The sequence below is a fragment of the Vidua macroura genome, chromosome Z (genome assembly GCF_024509145.1).
Source record: "Vidua macroura isolate BioBank_ID:100142 chromosome Z, ASM2450914v1, whole genome shotgun sequence".
Classification (NCBI taxonomy): domain Eukaryota; kingdom Metazoa; phylum Chordata; class Aves; order Passeriformes; family Viduidae; genus Vidua; species Vidua macroura.
In genome coordinates, this window is record NC_071611.1 from 43,764,249 (window position 1) to 43,784,498 (window position 20,250).

The 20,250-nt window shown below is 41.5% G+C and overlaps 1 long non-coding RNA gene across 1 annotated transcript; it reads left to right on the forward strand.

The window, feature by feature from the left end:
* Nucleotides 1-718: 718 nt before the first annotated feature.
* On the forward strand, nt 719-11,945 carry LOC128822024 (uncharacterized). The gene is made up of 3 exons (XR_008441320.1): nt 719-1,067; nt 11,166-11,299; nt 11,651-11,945. It is a non-coding gene; the product is annotated as an uncharacterized LOC128822024 (long non-coding RNA).
* The last annotated feature ends 8,305 nt before the right edge of the window (nt 11,946-20,250 follow it).

Here is a 20,250-nt window from a genome sequence, read left to right on the forward strand (position 1 = left end):
ATTCCCACCTGGATAAATCCAGGGATTTCTAGACAGAAAAGGAGCCTTTCCACAGGTTTCCGAGAAGACACAGTAACCACATCTGCCACTCCAATTTGGACTGCTACCAGCACGCTGGCCAAAGGGGTGTCAGGTTGTATTCTGACTTTGTCAGTGGTCTTCCTTTTGTATCATTGCATGTATTTTTGTCTTCCTTTTTTCTTTTCCCAGTAAATCGTATTTCTGACTTGGAGTCTCTCACTGGTTTTGCTTTCAAACCAGGACACATGGCAATTATTAGTCATGGGTTGATAATAATTTTTAATTAGCCTATTAAGATTTCATTTATACTATTGATAAATCTTTATGTATAAGGCATACTTAATTTTTTCATGTAAAATTTTCATGTAATATTTTGAGTGTGGCATGGGTTAGGCATTGCTCCTTAACACATTGTGCCTGCAGTCACCTCTTGTTAACCTCAACTTTGTGGCAAGGAATAGGTATGTTGAGACTCCATGTGCACTCCTAGAACTCCAGAATAAACTCCTTAGATACAGGAAGAAGATCTTTAATTTCTTGTTGGCTGACAAATGCAACTTTGAATTGCTTGCTGTGACAACAAAGGAGGTAATTTTACATGGGCTCAATCACAATCTTATCGCAATAACCTTTCACATGACTCTTCCTGATTCCCACTATAGCTTTTTTTCCTATAAAGCATTATGAAAGAAGACTACCTGGAACACATAAGGTACAAATCACAGAATCACTAGATTGGAAGAGACCTTTAAGATCATCAAGTCCCACCTATGCCCTAACTCCACCTCAACTAAACCATGTCACCAAGTGCTACATCCTGTCTTTTTCTTACCATCCAGAGATGGTGACTCTACCATCTCCCCGGGCAGACAATTTCAGCACTTTATCATTCTTTCAGTAAAAAACTTTTTTCTAACATCCAACCTATATTTCCCTTGATGCAGCTTGAGACTGTGACCTCTGGTTTTGTCAGTTGCTGCCTGAAGAAAGAGACCAACCCCCACCTGACTATAACCAACTTTCAGGAAGCTGTAGAGAGTGATAAGGTACCTGTATACTTCTCTTTGATACCGGGTCTATCTCTCAGAGTTTCCTCAGTGCTCCATTTAGTTGCCAGTAAATTCTGAATTCTCTTTTCCAAGTACTATGTATGTGTATGCATTTCTGAAGCACTGTGCAGGATTTTAGTATTTTGATTTTCATTAATCAGTTTTGTGGCTAAAACACTAAATGAAAAACAGCCCCAAAAATGAAAATGTCTTCATCCTAAACATTCAGTTTATAAATTTTTCATAAAATGTTTTACACAACTAGAAAAAGACTGAGTACCACTGTTTCTTTTTTTATTTAGGGTTACTAGTAATACCAAGAGGCTTTTAATTCTTGTACATCTTAATGGCATCTGTTTCTGTGGAACATCTAGATGAAGTTAGTATCTCTAGTATTTTCTGTCTGGCACTGATCAAAAACAATAATAAAACTATTCCTACAGAACTTGTAAATAAATGTCAGTATGATTACACATATTCTCTATATATATGCCCACTAAAGATGGCCAGTATAGAGAAGCCCATTAAATAAAACCCTCATGGTGCTAGCTGCTGTATAGAATAATAAGACAAGGCCAGTCCTGTTAGAGGAGATGGGTTGGATAGCAAACACATGTGTGAACAAAGATAAGGCACTGAAGTGATATTCATGGAGCCTTTGGGTTCTTGAGATGTGCAGTTTTGTGTTCTATATTTTGACTTACCTGAGAGAGCCTCCACATTCCTAAATCTTTTCTCCTGAAACACCAGAAGTGAATGAATAGCCAGCATAAAGAACTGCAGAAACGTACCTTCATGGTCCTAATTTTTGACACATTCACAGCCTTTTTTGCAACACTTCCCAGAAACAGTCTCACAGTTAGATTTTCATACCATAAGTACTTGCAAAATCTAATATTTATTTCTCACAATAGAAAATTAAAAGCTGGATGATACAAATAGTCTAAACTGTTCTTACAGAATATTAGGAGGCCTGCTTACTCCTGATAGACAAGGATAAACTTACTTTAATGCTCTATATGTGTATAATATCAGGAATCTGCTTTTAAAAAATGAGCACAAATCTGTGCTAGCCAAAAATCAGGTTTTCAAGTAGTTTAAGATCTGAGACACATGTTCTTGTTGCTTAATTGCAGAAGTTCTCCAATAGAATGTGTGACTCCAACAAATATGCAAATATTAATTATTTATAAAACTAGTCTATGGCATTCATGCCACCTGCTCCCTCGCCCTCACACCCCTCAACACCACCCCCAAGTATTCTGGAGACTCTGAGTAAAACTTTGAAAGATGACAATTACCTCTGAGGGCTAAGGACAGAAAATGTGCAGCAGCTGAGCTCACGAGCCTATTATTTTTCACAGAAGCAATGCTGTTGGACTGCCAAAAACATCACAAGTTGTTCTCTACTGCTCCCTCTGGCTGATGCTGTGAACCGTGACTTTAGGGAAAGCATATTTGTAATAGGAAGAGGAGAGATGACTGAAATTTAGATGAAGTGAAGGGCAAAATGCGAAAGATAATGAAACTTCCTGAAAAGCCTAAGGTGTTACTTTCCTCTGGAAATAAATGATCCCAATGGGAGGTGACATTCAAACCTGCTGAAGTAGAACCTGCTCTAGGACTAAACTTGACTGCACCCACATGTCTTTAATGTGTGATTAACGAGCCATGACAGACATACATCAGGTCAATGAGGCTGACACTAATAGATGGAACTTTTTTTAACAAAACTCCCTGAATAATGATGTGCATATGGTAAGTGCTGCAGATATATTTAGATAAATGCAACCAGACATGAATAGCGATAGGAATTTGCTTTAGGGGACTGACTCATTTATTCAGGAGAAGGAAATTATTATAATCTATTCTTTTTATTTAGTATTCATGGACATTAAAAGAATTATATCTATGTGTTCAGCAAACCTATTTATGTGCTTGAGACTCATGAAATAAGCCAAGCATATGGTGGAAAAGAAGAGAGAAAAAGCACAAATCCATGGGAACTTGTTGCTCAAGGCAGCTCTGGAGTTTATGGTTAAGTGGCTCTTTTTCTGCCCACCTTGATATGTAGCTAGAGGTCCTGGCCCTGTTTTGGCATGCTTCTATGCTGGCAGCTGTGAAGGGTAATGTTGGAGAAAGGAAGATTTTAGTGCATGCTGTAATCCCATAATGCATATACATGAAATAGAAAAGTATCAAGGGACTGTAGCAAGGGCCAAACCTTCCTTTATCTTTGCTAGCAGTTACTAGGGTTTTGAATAAATTTGCTTTGTTTGGAATAAAGAGATTAACTACTCATCTTCGACTGGGACAGTGTAAGAGATGTTTGCACAGTTCTCCCTGTTCCAACCTCCTGATTCTCTACCAGTGATTCAAATGCTTATTTAATTATAAAACCCAGCAACAATGGCCAGATGTACGTATGCAGATCAGGCTGAAGGGTACAGGGGAGTCCTTCATAGCCAAGTTGCAACAGCATGCCATCAACCCTTGGTTGACAGGCAAAGCTTTACCCTTTTTACCCTTTCCACCATTCACCAGTGTGTAAATGAACTCAGGGGAGCATTCAGATGTTTGGACTGCTCTGTATTGTCCTTGCACCATTTAAAGCAAGGGGATTTGGAACTTGAAGGAGAATGTTTGGCTGAGGTGAGGGCAAGGACATAGGTCAAATGACTGTGGGATGGCACATAGAAATCTAGCAGGTAAAACCAGTCTCATCCTCTTCTGGAGATGGTGTGCCATGGTTGCTTGAATTCAACTTCTCTTTGCACTGTGAGTTCAGAGTCTTTGAACTGAAGTTTAGCCTCAATCTCAAAATAATTAAGGCAATGCCTGTGACTGTTGCACTCTTGAACTTCTTGAAGAAAACAGGTTTTCATTGCTAAACAAGAATCATGCAGCTGGCTGCAGGGTGCCTTCAGTCTGTGGAATCACTCTGCCCAGCAAAGCAACTGAGCTTTCTCTAAACAGTTCTCTCCACAAATCCTGTTTAGTTTTCAAAAGGCCGTCCTTCTAGTTTGTTTGCAAAATCACGCAGTGAGGAAAAACTCCAAAGGAAACAGCTGTTACTTTGATTTGGTAGATCTCTGCTTTCATCAGGATTGCTATTAGAAAACGCAGTCAGTAAATTTAGGGCTAAAATTCTGCCTGAGGTGACATTACATTAACATTCATATTTAAAAGCCCTTCTGTTCCTATCTGGTTTGTTGCTATTGCAAAGGAGGCACTTCAAAAGCCTTGGGCTCTTAAACCAGTTTTGGATTTCATTGCAGAGGAGAGCCTTTAAGTCACTCACAGCCTTTATAGGCAAATAAAAACCTACAAGCTGTTTTGTCAGTAAAGTCCTGTTGGTCCTCACTCACTGCAAAACTTTTGTCAAAATTTGCTGAAAGCACTCTTAAGATGAGCACCATCTGATACAGATAGTACACTAGAGAGATCTACAGGAACACATTTGCCAGAGTACATCCATATCCAGGCTGGAGAAACATATGTGCCTCTGAGGGGAAGCACAGAGTGCTTAGGAGTCTGAAGAGGCTGATAAGCTCTTTAGGAGATTTTTCCATAACACTGAAATAGCTTTTAAAATTTGGCTCTTCCATCCCTGGAAAATTCCTTACATTTACATCTAACAACTAGATCATTTGTTCCCAAATGATGCCACCATGTTTCAGAACCTAGCTGTCCCTTACCCCCTCTAGCATGTATTTCCTTGCAAATCAGATGCCATTTTTTGCCATTTAATGCTGAAAACAGGATTTGCATTTCCTTTTTTTTTGTGTGACTCAGGGCAGGAAGATCTGGTTCTGCTGTGTGGTCTCTTCCAGCACTCACAATAATGAAAGAGTTCTCCATAGGGGTTACTTCAGTTCAGAGATATTACACAAATGCAGTACGCTGCTTTATCGCCCAGCAGAATACAGCCACTTCTAGGCTGAAATGGAGGAAGTTCTTTAACAGCAGAACAGCAGAGGATATGTAAGAAAGAAGATAGCTGAATTAAGAAAGAGAAATATCCTAAGTGTGCATGAGAGCAGTGTACGCCTTGTGCAACAAAAGCCTGCCAACAGTGGCTATTGCTAGAATGAGCAGAAGTTCAATGTCAATCTATTTACAAGCAGCTAGTACCTGGGGGTTTTGCTAAGGAAGGATGAGGAAAGGCTAAGTCCATTCAGTAAAAGCAAGTGCTCTCAGTGCAAATGGGATCTCAGTCTTCAGGGAAGAACTTGGAAAGATCAGACATGTAAAATGTGAGGAGTGGTTGCAGCAGAGTGAATACTTGCATGCTAGATCAATGAGAAATACAGCTGCTTCTAGAGTAGCAGGTATGTGAAGGTCAGGGAACTGCAGAATTCTCAGAGTACAGTGATCCTTTATAGAACACATTTTGTGACTAACAGGACATTCGGGTATAAACTGAAAATAATCTAACAGAGCAGCTACAATTATTGTACAAATGCTTCAGTGAAAAGGTAGAGACATGCTTCCTTGACTTGTTTCCTGAGTAATGCTAAAGTGAGCAGGCATCTTGGAAGAAGCAAAGTCAAGGTAATAGAGGCATTTTACTTACCACTGTCATCTCCTTTAGTTTGGTCACTTGCATTCCAGTCTCTTCCCTATCTAAAGTGTCATGGTGTATGCCCATGTAGCTGTAGTACTAAGAACACAGTATATTAAAAAAAAAAAAAAAAAAAAAAAAAAAAAAAGCAGATGCATCCAAGAGATATTTAGTCAGTGGGTATCATAATCCCTTTCTATACTGAACTGACTTGAGATGAGATGATGTCTCAGCAAGCACAGACTGGGGGTAGACTGAGGAATATGAAGTGTATGCGCTCACCAGACTCCACCTATTTGTATCAGTCAGACTTCATCTATTCATAACAAACAAGATGACAGTTTTGCATCTCTCCAGAATGGAACTACCTCTACCTATCTTTCTTCCTTCACCAGCAGTTCACTAAGGATCTGGGTTAAATCTGTCAACTAGTGGTGGTGAATCTGCTCCCCTGAGCTGACCATGGTGTTGTTTTGGAATCTGGATCTCATTTTTTGAAATTATAAAAGATAAGGAATCCATGTAAATTCTGGGATATGTCAGATGACCATTAAAGAAAAGTGTTGGCCTGCTGAGCCACTGCAAACTTGTCATGATTTTGGAGATACAGCTCTCTAAACAAAAGGGAGGGGGGGTGAGAAAGCAGCAGTAGAGGAGGAAGTTATAGCTTCCCTAAGGTAATACGGATGTTCAATTTCATCTGCTAGTTCAATGGGGAGAAGGTAGATACTGCTACACTAGTATTGTTATACACAAGCATGATGTGAAAGTTTAGCCTCTTTCCTCCCCATTCCTTATGTGTACAAGAGATACAGATCTGCAAGAATTTAACCAAAGCGCATGTAGCAGACGCATGATTCACCCCTCTTTTGCTACAGAAGTAGTTCTATGCCTGTCATGTGTCAGCGTGTTCTATGAAACCACTTCCTTAATTTACTTTGTCTCCATGTCACGGCTTAATCACTTGGTGTTGAAACCAATCTGGGGTTACAATAAGTCATTCACCTTATGTTTGAAAGCAGGCAGTCTACTCAGAGCAAATTGAAGGCAAATCTTCAGCCTAGTATCCATATGACTTCATCAAGAATAATGTGCTGTGTTGCTGAATACATTTACAATAAGTAGGACAGATTTTTTTAACAGCTCAGCACTAAAAAGCTCCAGAGAAATGAAATTGCCAGATTTCCCATGCAGCTCAGTCCCCACTGAGCACTAGGTAGCTGCATGGCTGGGAGGATATGAAAAGAGTTGCACCCTCTCTTCCCATAATGCAGTGAGCAGAGCTCAAAAGGGCATGAGGATCTAGGCCTAAAATCTAGCACTTTTAAGTTGCCAGATATATTTCATTTCCATTCTGTGACTCTTTTTTCATGCTTACCTTCCTTTCTCATGCTTTTCCAAATATTCTTTTGTGACTACCTGACTCAGTTATCAACATAAAGGACAGGCATGTGAGTAGATCATCCTTATGTTCCAGTGGCCTTCCAGAAGTCAAAACAATGGGAAAAGCCACAGCAGGAAAAACTAAGTTTGACAGAAGGCAAAACCAGCAGCATGACACTTAAGTAGCTGCAGTGAGGCATGATCCATCTTATGGTCATGAAAACAAAGCTGTGCTTTAACTAAACATACTTAATGGAGGGTCTAATGGGAAAGGTCTTTTCATGGGAGAGGTCAGGCCAAGCTTTTGCTGTATAACAGGGATAACAGGTCCTAACAGTAAAGTTAGATTGCAACTTTACTGGTATCCAGCTTCCTAATAACTCAGATTTTCAGGAGTAAATTGGGTGAGATCAACTCCTCTCCTACAGGCTTTGGTAAAAAATTAACCACATATTCAGAGAGCAAAGCAAGGTGAACACTTGGAGAAGTTTTCTGTAAACTGAATTCTGAACCAGCATTCTGAAATGAAATCCTAAAATGTCTGCCGTTTACTATTTTGGACTGAATTTAACACCACCTGCTCGAGTTTAGGGAAAATGGATTGTAAACACTTCAAGCCAGAACTTACTTTCAAATTGTTCTGTGAGGTATCTAGCACTTCTGAGGGTGCTGTAAGACAGAAATGGTATGCTTTTAGGAATGCCATTGTCCAAATGCCTGCACAAACATGAAGGGTTTTGAAATAATATTATTTCCTGAACAATTTGAAGGTTCATACCAACTTTGTTTTTCCTCCTCTACTAAAATATACTTGCAGCCCCCTGCGCTGTCCTCTGCAGCAGCAGTGTTTTGTTTCAGCATGTTCAGGTTGTGGGAGAGCACTTTGGTCTGTGAGGTTAAACACATTTATCTTCCTTAGGACTAGCATAGTACCTGGAACAATTGTTTCTGAGGCATCTAAAAAGAAGACTAGTAGACCCAGGAACGAAAAAAGCCAAGTGTGCAATGAATCTTCATTACAGAAGAAACACAGTCATCTCAGCCTTTGAAACAAGTAGACCATCTCTCTGCACTGAAATCAGAAGATGGAAGGAATTCACATAGATGTAATTAATATACAGGTTTAGAAACCTACTCTATTGGGTAATGGCATGATGTTTTTTACATATTGTTACTGTCACCATACCTACTCAGTTTAAGACAGATATTTAAATCAGGCAAAGGCCTAATATGCAGTCAAATGCGTGTTTCCAGATGAAATCTGCCCAAAAATCTCTTATATGTTGTGTTTACAAAAGGCAGAAGTGGTGATGTAGAACAAATCCACCAAGATTTTCACTCATATAGCTTTATGTACAGCTGTAAAGCACCTGCAGAATTCCTGGCACTGTATTTTTGTTTGGGTATAATAATGACTATCTCCTGTGTCTTGATATACCCAAAGCTCAAAAAAACATTAAACACTAGTGCCCTTTGTGGTCTGTAAACTGTAGTACCATTTGAAGCTTGAAATAGCTCAGTAAGTTATTCACACTTAGTAGGAATTAAATTCCAGAGGGGGGAGAGGAGATGAAGACAGACTGTGTGATGCTGCAAGCCTGTCTCTATTACTGCACCTATAGTGCCATGACACTATTGTCAGTTGCCACTCTCCTTCTAATGTTTTACAAAACAAATGCCCCCTACAGCGCTGTTTGAAGAAAGAGAGCAAAAAAAAAGCTGGAGATTTATTAGCGTCCCTGTGTGATTTTAAGTTCCTTGTGTGGCTGTTTACAGAACAGAGAGCAGCCCAGCTGGAGCGCTCCGGTCCTGCCCCGGGCAGGATGCTGCATCGCCGCAGTCACACCTCTGCTGGCTGGCCCTGCCACAGCACAGCAGTTGGCCCAGGGGATCCCTCTCCCCAGAATGGTTTTTGGACCCTAACAACAGTCCACCGGGAAGATACTCTGGACTAAGAAGTCTAGCACCTATGATGCTGATTATATACATAATTATACATAGGCACACTATTATATGTATATGAGAGCTGATGACTCTTTTTCACATGCTGGAAACTAACATGGAGGGCAGAGCCTGTCTGGGTTAGCAGCAGCATGGATTACCCAAAGCTCCTTAAGGGAGATCATAAACAACTAAAAAGTCTAAAGAGAAACTGTTTGTCTTGTCTCTGTCACCTCAGAGATGAAAATCTGTTCAAATACCAATAATTTACTAACGTTACTAAATACAGCCTTACTGCTAGTAATAAAGGTCTGCACAGAGTGGCTCATAAAGGAAAGGCAGCCGCAGCTGGTGCCAGGCTCTGCGCAGCGCGCGGCCTCCCGGAGGCTGGGGTTGGGTTTGGGTTTGAGCGGCAGCAGCTCATGTGACCGAAGCACGACTTGTCTGACAAGGGCGTGGCAGCACCCGACACTTCTGCAGCCCGGACTAGCAGCAGGTCTCCGAAGAGGGGGTCGCTGGTGGGAGGTTGGTGGGAGCAGAGCAGCGCTTCCTTTTGTCCGGGGGCTCCCTATGCACCCCTCGCCGCCAAACCAGCAACTAGGAGATGGCTGGGGGCAGGAAAGGACAGGCACAGAGCTCCGGCCCGCCCATCTCCTTCACCCCTGCTAACGCACGCACCAACCACTTTTTTTCCTATGGCGAGGCGTTTCGGGACGGGAGAGGGACCAGCAGAAGTCGGGGAAGCTGTCTCCCTTGTGCTACGATACCAGCGACCCCTGTTCCGTAGTTGTCCCATCCCCCGTATCTCGCTCTGTTCTGCCCCCCAACATTTCCTGCCCCCACCCCGGGCAGCGCCCCCCCCCCCCCGCGCCGTCCCCGCGGGCCAGGCGGGGCGGGGGAAGCGCTTCCCGCGGGCGATGACTCCGAGTTACTTTTCACCTACTTGGCGGCGGCTCTGGCGGCGGGGTTACTGCCGGTCAGGCTGCCCGAGTCCCAGGCGCTCCTGCAGCCTGCTCCTCCGACCACACACCCCGAGCCCATCTGCTGCCCCAGCGTCCCCCAGACCCTCAGCCTTTCCCCCGGGAAGCCACGCAGGTGGCAGTGTCACTTCAGTAGGGGCGCGGACTCTCCCGTACAGCAGGAGCCGGTGCGTGTTATATTCGTCAATTCGGCTCCCGCGACCACCACCTATTTTGCAGCCGAGAGGTTATGTGCTCGCAGGACTCGCACTGTGGATAACCCGGAGCTTGTTCGTCCCAAAGCCTGGCAAAGGGAGCTAGTGTTTTCGCTGCTCGCCGAGGGTGGCTGAGAGCGGGGTTACTGCCGGTCACTGCCGCAGGGCGTGCGCCGCCTGCGCCGCTCGCTTTCCACTCCTGCAGAGCGCCTCCGATCCTGTAAAGCATACTTCTGCATTTCTTTTAAACTCTGCAAGCAAAGTCGTTACGCAATCCCGTCCTGCACCACAATTACCTTGCAAAGTAATTTTCAGTAGTCCCAGTGGTAACGCTGCCTGAATGAGTCTTCTGTTGGGCACAAAGCTTGCAGCGATACTGAATGGATTTTAGCATGAAAGGATTACTTCTACTGAGAATTTTGATCTTGGATCAACCAAAAGTGTTCAAAAGAGACTTACAAAATCTCTAGACCGACACCAAACCATTCTTTTCTGAGCCTGCAGTATAAGATGGAGAAAACAGTAAAAAGAATACTTTTCTGAGGACTTTTCTAGGAGCAAACTGTAATGTTTGCTCGCTCTGTAAGAGCTGGGTATCTTTACAGTGTTAAAACCACAGTGATGAGGCATGCACAGCAATGTTTAAAAGAGCTAAAATAAGTACACTGTAATATGTTTACTGAGACCAGACTTGAATCCTGCAGCTGGGTTGAATTTTGTGCTTGAGGAGGTTTAAATACATGGTGCCTCTAGGTTAAACTTATCCAGTCTCAATTTGGCTTTTTGTATTATTTCCATAAATTACCCTATAGTCATTAGCCAGGAAAATCAGGTGAGGAGTTTGTAGGTACAACACATGACCTATGTTCCTACCTATGTTTCAAGGACAATGCTATAAAGAATGGTAAAGGTGATGTGGCCTGTGAACTGAAGATATGAATTATCTATAGGCAGTTCTAGCTCAGTTTCAGGAGTGTTAGTAGATATTTCTGACACTGTAATTACTTTTTTTTCTTTTTAACTGTCTTAACAGAAGGATAAGCTCTCAAAGCATAACGCAACAATCCTCCTTTGGTCTACAAGAGACGAAATTGAAGGAAATTTAATGCAAGCATTTTTAACATAATTCACATTCATGGTTTTTGTATACCACTCCATAAAGGAAATGTAAGTACAGTTTGTCATTAAACACTTACAAAAGAAATGAAGGAATATTTTTATTCTTTAATAAGGTACAGATTACTCGTATTTAGCTATTTAAGCTGTGGCATACACTTTCAGAAACCATAATATTTGGACAGCAATGTAAAATGAAGCAGTAAAGAGGAAGAATGTCTCCTGAATCTTGGAAGCATCTTTGAGATTTGCTATAAATGCTTATGATGTTTTCCCTTGCTGTTGTGGGGGGGTTTTGTGTGTTTTTCACTGAAATCCCACCCATTGTCCCCTTACAGACTTTCTTGTCTCCACTTCTAAAGCACTGATTGGCTTCTCTCTGCCTTTCTCTCTCTCTCTCAGTACTTTGTTGTTACCAGGTTTCTGGATGAAGATGTTTACTGGTCATCGCTATACTGCAAAAAGGCACAAATACAACGAGGAGAAATATTTTGATTTGCTATAGGAAATGAAGAGAGGTGGAAGGAATGTAACCATTCTATCAGCTTTACAGTATTTGACGCTGTTTTCCCCTCCCCCTCCCCCTGCATTGCCCACAGCTGTTGATGTAGATTTTCCACATGCATTTGTTTTCTTTCACTCAAGGGATATTAAAGGGAAACTGCACAATTGCTGTTTACTAAGTACTGAACCGTCTGGGGGCTTCCTCATGAATAAAAATTTTACCAAAGCTGTAATTTTTGTGTCCCTAGTCTGATAATGAGATTATATGATTTACAATTATTCACACAATTTTATTGTCTCCTGAGTTTTGTAGTAGCTGTGGATTTGCATGCATACCAGTGAAGAAATAGTCTTCATACTTTAAAAGAAGTGTCAGCATGCTTGAGAGGACAGAATTACAAGCTAAAATTGTTGTAGATAAAACAATCTTTTGAAGAGGAGTATACTAGAGCTAGTATTGCATTCTCTTTCAAAAGACCCTGCCTGTCATGGATGGTCTTCTGGGTCTGTGCTTTTCAGTGTTTGTACTTTTTGTGCTTCCTTTTCATCTGCCCTTACTCCTTGTCCCTCCAGATCTTTGTCCCTCCTTGTGTAGTGGTGACTCAGACTTGTAGCTAGAAATCTCAGACTGCAACAGTGGAAAATGTTGTGCTTCAGGCAAGTGCATCTCCTAATCTATCTCACAGGGTTGTGCTGAAAATCAGGTAGACACACAGCACTTGCAAACATAATTGCTCTCCTACTGTATTTTAAGATGGTTTTACATTTCTAATTTGAACAGCTTAAAATATAAGAGGGCTATTCTTAAGAAGGATATCTTATACTGGATGGTAGAAAGCTCATGCCCCTATGATGTTTCTGACAAGACTGGACGTGTCTCAACATCTTGGAAATGAAGCCAGTTGAGCTGGAATTTTATTGTAAACAGCATTGTCTTTAAAAATAGCACAGATTTCCAATTCAGTTTCCTTACAAGTGTAATTGGAGCCCTGTTTAATGCCCTGTTTTATTCATTATCTGACTTACAAAGGCAAGAGCTCCAATTATACCTCATGTAGAAGTCCTGTGCACTAAACACAGCAGTTAAGATCTTTAAGTCTTCATTTTCAGCTTCCCTTTGAGAATTAGGAGTTAAGCATTAGGAACTAGAATGGCACAGTCTTATCTTAAATGTGGGATTTTTTGGTCATATTCTTTTCCCTGTTAGCAGGAATATCCCCATTAGCCTCTCCAGGCTGAAATTAAGACTTCAGTCACGTAACTGTGATCTTATAAATAGATTTCTAAAATGATTTATTGAATATATGAGTCTGGGTATGGAGCTAAAGTGATTTAATTTTTTATAAAAGTTCACAGTCTGCAAACACAGTGCTTCAGATATGCGAAAAATTCTTATATGCTGCAATACCTGTCTTTATATTTGGTGCTTACACAGTATATGACTACTAACTGGTAATCTTATGCATTACTATATGTTATAGGTAAAAATGATCAAGCCGAATTAATAATGAATAAAACAGAGCCCAGGATTGGCACTGGGAGAACACAGATCCGACCTCTACTGTGTCGGATCTCTTCTGTTCAGGGATGTTGTCTTTGTCCAGTCAGTTTTTATACAGTTTTTTTCCGCCTGGGGCAGAGGTTCTCCTATTCTTCTTGTTGCTTCACGTATTCATGGGTCTCCTTTTCTCTGTGCTAGGCTGTACAAAAGCCACTTCTGGGAAGTGATGAATGCTGATGTTGAGTTACTGGAACCTGGCATTGAGATGTATGCTCCTGACGACTCTGACTATCTTGATCCATAGATATCTCAGTGGGTGTCTCCTAGATAGTCCAGGAAAGGGCCCATTTCACACAGAGCCATGCTTTTTAGTTTATAAATGAGGTCTTTCTGCTTGATGCCAGCTGTGGTTTCGCAACTTTTCCTTGCTGCGGCTTGTGGTTTAAAACTTTAAGGATTTTTCGTACAGCCATCATTTATTACAAACATATATTTTACATAAGCACGAATTATTCCATAACATATATTACACTATAGTACAAATATTGAAATGTATTGTGGTAACTATCACATGTAATAAATTAAATTATAATAAATGCTTTTGCATCAGTATGGAGGTAAAATAATAAAACAAAATATCATGAAGAATGTGAAGGCAAAAAGAAGGTAAGTGGAAGTTAATTGTTGTAACATAAGTTTCCTCTCAGAAAAATGGAGTTGTCTTGTTTCTTTGTTTTCAAATGGATGTCCAACATATGATCAAACTAAGTGGTGAACATTTCTCTATACATGCAAGAAATCTGGGTACTTTTCTCAACTGAGATCTCTTTAAATTTGCTTTAAATGCTCAGACTGTCCTGCAGTGTGCACACAGATGCTACAGATTGAGAGCCTGCAAGCACATGTGCATGCACTTGCATTTAATTTCAAGAGCAGAACATTCAAAGAATATCTTTTGGTCATGCCCACCTACTATTTGGGGTTTGTCAGCACAATCATTAGCCCTGTACAGATCTGAAATAATCATGAACTGCAGAACCTTGGCTATGGATGTGTCTTACCTTTTAAATCTTTCTTCTATTAATAGTATGCAGCTGTTCTTTTTTCATACACTGATGAGCACTAAGAACAAGCTAATTTCTCTGGCACTAACTGTTCCTTATAGCTTACAGATCTACACTGTCTAAACAGCCTTGTGCTCTGAACAAAAGACCTCCTACTGGAGAAGTAACTCTTTTTGACTTCAAGAACCGTGCTGAACTCAATAATCTCTTCCCATTCTGTGGCTGAGGAATTGAGAGGTTTAATACTGAAAGAAGATAAAACAAACCTCTGTGGCATATAGCAATTTAAAAACACATGCCTACTTCAGTAGCAAAACTAATGTGGAGACCAGCCCTGTGCCTAGGGAAGCAAGCACATTCATTTTTATTACAGTAAGAGCAGGATTATTGCTTTACATCATATGTTTGTTATTTGACTTTCCCTTCAGAGCCTGTAGCATGCTCTGGGCACTCTGTAAATAACAATTCTTTCTGTGTAAGAAATGCTGATCTCTTATTTTTTTGTATGGCTGCCTTGTTCTAGCTTTACAACCCCCTTTCTAGCTGTACAACCCCAGCTGGCTGAGAATTCTGGGTAGTAAACAGACAATAAATGCATCTGTTATAGGTAAAAATGATCAAGCCGAATTAGTAATTAATAAAATAGATTTTTATTTTGCGACTGAGATTCAGTCCAAGATAGCCACAATCAAAAGCTCACTGCTGAGCCCGGGGATTGGCACTGGGGTGAGACACAGGTCTGACCTCTACAGCAGAGGGTCTCCTATGTTCACACCAACTGTTCTGTCCAGGCAGTTCTTATACTGTCTATTCTGCCTGAGGCAGAGTTTCTTTTCTACTTTTCAGAGGTTCACATATTCATGTAGTTTCTTTTCTCTGCCTGAGCAGAACAAAACCGTGTCCAAGCGATGTATGCCAATCATCGAGTATCGGCATTGAGATGTGTCTTCCAGATGGCTCTGGCTATCTCGATCTGAGATATTTATTGAGTATTCATCACCTGGGTGTTCCTCAGATCACCTTGGAGAAGGACCCATCTCTGAGGGAGCGATGTTCATTTGCTTGCAAATTAGGTTCTTTTCTCTCTGCTGACAGCTGTGGTTTCAAAATACCGTGAAGCAATCTTCCCAACTCAGGTTTGAGTGCTTAAGAAACCTTGTAAGAATATTTCTTACCAACATAACATATTTCATACATCTATTTCTTATAAGCACGAATTATCTGAAATACACATAACACATCTATCTAGGAGTTGGAAATGTATGGGTAATTTTCTTTCTTCTGATTGCCATTAAAAATATAAATTGGACATTTTAATGTTGACCTGAATAAAATTCTGAATCATGTGGCTGAACCTCTGCTCTTTTAATTTATCCCACAGCCTACAATGCAATACAGACCTTATCAAGCAGTCTCAAGCCTTCTCTTTGTTCCCCTAATTTCAGTAATCTGAAATAATTCACATCAGTTTGGTGTGAAATCCTCACAGCTCATCACACTTTACCATGAATTATATTAGTTCAGCTCTTCCTAAAGAAGATATGGCATAGATTAAATGAAGGTAGAGGGGCCATGCCACAGAAACACCATGTACAGTTAATGTGTGCTCTTTCTTTTTCTATTCAGTTGCTGTTCTGGGGGGATACACATTATTCCTGCCTTTACATGACCTCATTATAGGAATTTTAAATATGGTGCTTGATGTAGTTCAGATGCAGGACGTGGATCTTGGCTAGAATTGTCCTATGTGCTAATGTCAGTGGCATTAAAAGAAAGGTGAAGTATACACATTTTTATAGGCCTGATATTAATACCAAATATATGAACACAAATGGATGCAAGAAGTCTGGCTTTTGCTGCTGAATTGCATACTGTGATCCTATTTAATAAACAATGTAGAGGTTCTCTATTCATAAGTGGTTTTTGACATTCTTCACTTGCTACCAAAGTAGTTCTCTGAATTGGCCTCTAACATGCTAAGAAGAGTTACGGTAAAGTGCACAAGCAGCCTTTACAGCTGTGTCTCCTTTGGAGTCACCTGGAATTTTATGGAATGTAGGGCAAAATCCTCTTCCTGAAAAGAAGAGAATGGAAGGGTTTTGTGAAGATGTGCCTACTACTTGCCTCACTTCAACATGCCTGAAGGAAGAAACTGGTAAAACTTCCTTGCGAGGGAAAGAGGAGGGGCAGACACTGATATTGTGTCTCTGGTGCCCAGTGACAGGACCTGAGAGAATGGCCTGAAGTTGTGTCAGGGGAGGTTTAAGCTGGATATCAGCAAATGGTTCTTCACTCTGTGGGTGGTTGGGTACTGGAACAGGCTCTCCATGGAAATTATCACAGCACCAAGCCTGACAGAGTTCCAGAAGTGTTAGGACAATGCTCTTGGTTACAGGGTGTGGTTCTTGGGGATGGTCCTGTGCAGGGCCAGGAGTTGCAATGATCCTTGAGGGTCTCTTCCAACTCGACTTATTCTGTTATTCTGTGAAACTTTTAAATTTGATTCCCACATATAGTGAAGGATATTGACTTCTGGCTGGGAGTTTGAGTAATATTGATTACAAAGGTTGTTTGTCAGGATGATTCTTCAGTGATGGAGGTCCATGTTTTTGTTTCAGTAGTAGCCATACACTTTGTAAGAGAAGTTCTGTCCAGTTCTAGGTCATAGGGCCATCTTGAATTAAGTGATGCCCAAACCTTTGGTGACAGGGCTCACCTGTACCATGGCTTTCCTGGCAGAAGAAATCAGATTATGTTCATTGTAATTTATATCAGACAGTTTCTTCTGTCGTTTTGCATCTAAATGTTTATTAAAATCCCAGAATCACAGGGGCTCTGTGTGGGACTCTTAAGAATTTGCATTAGTCACAGTGTAGTGTTAGCAAGAGAGCTCAAGATTTATCTTTTATTACTTACAGATTACTCAGAAAGGCAGCCCCATGTGCAAAGTGTTTATGAAATCTGAGTCTACATACTTAGAAGCTGTCAGACCATTGTCCTCATGATTTCAAACCTGTAACTGATACAACTGGAAGAGAGATATTTTCAGACCATGCTGACATGTCTTGAAATTATCCACTTCCCACTGAGTATATGTCTTATTCTGTAATGTTTCAGGAAGGTTTAACTGCCTGCCTTAGTCAGTGTTAAGTCGGAAAGGTTGGGACATCAAATTGGATAGAAAAGAGAAGAGCTCATGGGTAGAACAGTTAAGCTGAATATAGAACAGCCAGCCAGAAGAGTTTAGTTGATAAAGAAATCCTGATTTTAGGAAAGGGATGATAGAAGGCAAATGGATTTTGCAGCACAGCATGGAAAAGGAAATGAAGCACCAGGAAGGCTTCATATTCCTTTTGAAAATGTAATGGTTCTGTTAACAGCTGCCTGACTAACAGCAGAATATACTTCATGGGTGTCTGTTTGTCTGTTTGTCTAGGCTGCTTAGAAGTTAACTTCCAAGCAGTTAACCAGCCAGCTGTTTGGCAAGCTGCAAATTACTATGGATTACTGTGGACTACTATAATCATAACTTTGAAGGAATCCTATGGTTTTCTTCCAGCTTTTTCCATCACTTTTCAAAAACTGGGTATTTCAGAGTGTTCAGCTGATTAGTCTTCACTAGATCTCTCACAAGTCTGATCTACATTGAACTGAATAGTCTTCAGGGGTTGAATCCTGAGCAAATATTCACTTAAAGCTTGAATGAACAGTAGTTTATTCCATGCACACTGCATGTGTCCACAAAAGAACAGTATTCAGCTGTAAATTAACTTTCTCCCTTACTAAGTAGCTTCCTTGTGTTGACAAGCTCTGTGTTTAAACCAGCAGTATAATGGTTTATGGAAATGGAGGAATGTCTTGCAGTAATTAAGACAGATTTGCAGCCTGTCCTAGAAATAGAGTGATTTGCTGATTTCAAAAAGCAAACTCCCCATGTACACAAGCCAGGCTTTCACACTGGTCTGGAATTATAAACCCTGGTTTATTCTTTCAGAGACTCCACCTTTGTGTGCTGCTATTAACTAGTGAGGGATGTTTCTACAGGCTGGGCATAGGCAAAAATCAAGTTCATTTTGTAGGGATAAAGGTAGGAGGAAAGTGTAAGGGAGGATGAGAGCTGAACTGGCTTAAACAGTAAATCACATTAGTTATTCTCTCTCTGTTCACATGGAAGCTTCTTGGTATTTCCTTTGGTACTACATTTTTCCTCAAGATAAATACTGATTTGATGGTTTAGAAATCAGACTTGTCAAAGAAAGAAGAGATAAAACAGGGTGCTCCAGGTAATTTGAATAGTTGCAATAACACCAACAGATGAGGAGTCATCCATTTAAGGCTCATTAAACATGTGAGTAATTAATTAAGCTTGTGAAAATTTTAGTACAAACTTTGCTATGAGAGATTTGGATGTTGTAGCAGTCAGAGGCCCTGCAAGGCCTCCATGGTGGTCACTAGCCTAAGATAAGAAATGCAGAGTCATGATGAGTGGAACAGAGCTGCCCCTCTTCTGCACTCAGACCCCTGTTATCTCTCTGTAAGGCTATAGGTCGTATGCTCCTCGACCTCAGCCATAGGACAAATCCTGATCTCTCAATAGCCTATATAAACCCATACCATTGCCCAGTTCAGATGGAAGAGCTATCACTGGAACCCTTTGCAGAAGCTGCCAATAAAGACATCTCCGCAGAACTCCACACAGCCTTCACCTCTCTCCATCCCTGTGTCTGCCGAGGCACTTTGTGAGCACAGAGCTGAAATCACTAAGAGCTCAAATCACTCCACAAGTGCTCGCAAGGTAGCCTGCAGCTCAGAGCTAGCCGGAAGGCCCAGGCAGGCTGCGCCTCATCAGCACAGTGCTATCTGGGAAACCTACGGCGGTTGCTACCCCGGGGGACATCCTGGTACTCCTGAGAGCAGTATTCCTTGTGGATCGTTACTGCCTCGGCCCGCCACGACCCTCTGAGGGTAACTTCTCCGTTATAGAAGAAGCTATCTGGAAGAGGCGTCCAACGAACCTGAATATCACCATCTGGGACAAAAGTCCTCAGGAGTTGGACAGAGCAGACCACCCACCCAGCAGTCTCTGACCCAGTTTCGGCTGAAAAAAGTGTAAGTTTAAAACAGCCTTTCTGCGTACTTTTAACTTGGGTCTCAGTTTTTGGGTTTTTTTTCTTTTTTTTCTCTTTTTTACTGCTGGGGGGGGGGGGGGCAAGGGAACTTACACCAATGGGATCAAACTCTAGTAAATTAAAACAATCCCAGAACGAGAGAGATATATATTTACAATTCCTAGAAATCCTAAATGCTAACAACTTTTCTTTCTCTAAAGGCAATCTTTCAAAAACTAACTTGAAAAAATTTATAACATGGATCCTTTCTCAGTTTCCACACGCGAACATAAGCGTGATTAATTCAGACTCCTTTTGGGACTCCTTGGGGACAAGAATATATCTTTTCCAAACCAAAGAAGACTTTTCTGTTACTAAATTTCTGCCTCTCTTTCACTACATTGAAAAAGCGGTAGAAAAAGCTAACACAAGCAGCTTAACAGCAGCTGAGGAAATTCCAAACTTATCTCCTATAGCAGATCCTCCAAATGCTAATCTCTCAGATAACAGTCCTCTCTCTGTCGACTCCCTCTTTCCTGGTGGGGGGATCAGGGGAACCGCGCCGCCCCCACCCACCCTTCCTGCACCCGCGGGGTCCGCAGAGCCCGCCCGTCCCTCTACCTCCCCCCATCCCTCCGCCCCCATTCCGGACGCGGCAAGCCAGAACTCAGTTCCTTCGGTTACGCAATGCACAGCACGGTGCTGGCACTGCACCCCCTCCTCACGTTCGGGTATAATCACATCGGTCTCGATCGGGTCCTCCCCGCCCTGCCCCAACACAGCCCCGCAGCCCGCCACGCAGCCCGCCGCGTCCCCGCCTCTCCC